Source organism: Etheostoma spectabile, chromosome 24 (genome assembly GCF_008692095.1).
Source record: "Etheostoma spectabile isolate EspeVRDwgs_2016 chromosome 24, UIUC_Espe_1.0, whole genome shotgun sequence".
NCBI lineage: Eukaryota > Metazoa > Chordata > Actinopteri > Perciformes > Percidae > Etheostoma > Etheostoma spectabile.
The window spans coordinates 14572174-14572793 of NC_045756.1; positions in this window are offsets into that span (position 1 = coordinate 14572174).

Here is a 620-nt window from a genome sequence, read left to right on the forward strand (position 1 = left end):
TTTTTATTAACACAGCTGTATATTGTTAAGTATGAGGGGCAAACCTGTATTTGTACCATTGTTTCTGCGGGTAACTGCTATCGCGGCCGCCACGGCGAAAAACACAGAAGAAGTTACTGAATGCAGCTAACTTCAGTTGGTAGAGTAACAGCGTGAGACGGAGTGCTGGACCGGACTGGGCCAGAGATGTGAACCATTGGGAGAATATCATAGTTCATAAAAATGCAGCGCAGTGAAGATACAGACGTTTCATACACACGCGTGTGAAACCGCCATTCGACCCGTGCTGGACCCGTTCATAATGATAGCCGTCTCTCTGTAGTAGCGTCCATCACACTCCCTCTCGCAGTTATAAATAGCCTATGTGACAATAAAATTAGTTTTGGCTAAAATCAACAATAATCGTGGAATAATCGCGATCAAAATTTTGATCAAAATAATCGTGATTATCATTTTGGCCATAATCGTGCAGCCCTACTATAAGCTTTATCAAAAGGAAAGTCTAAGCCTACTCTTAAATGTGGGGACGGTGTCTGCCTCCTGAACCCAAACTGGAACCTGGTTCTACTGGAGAGGAGCCTGATAGCTGAACGCTCTGGCTCCCATTCTACTTTTAGAGA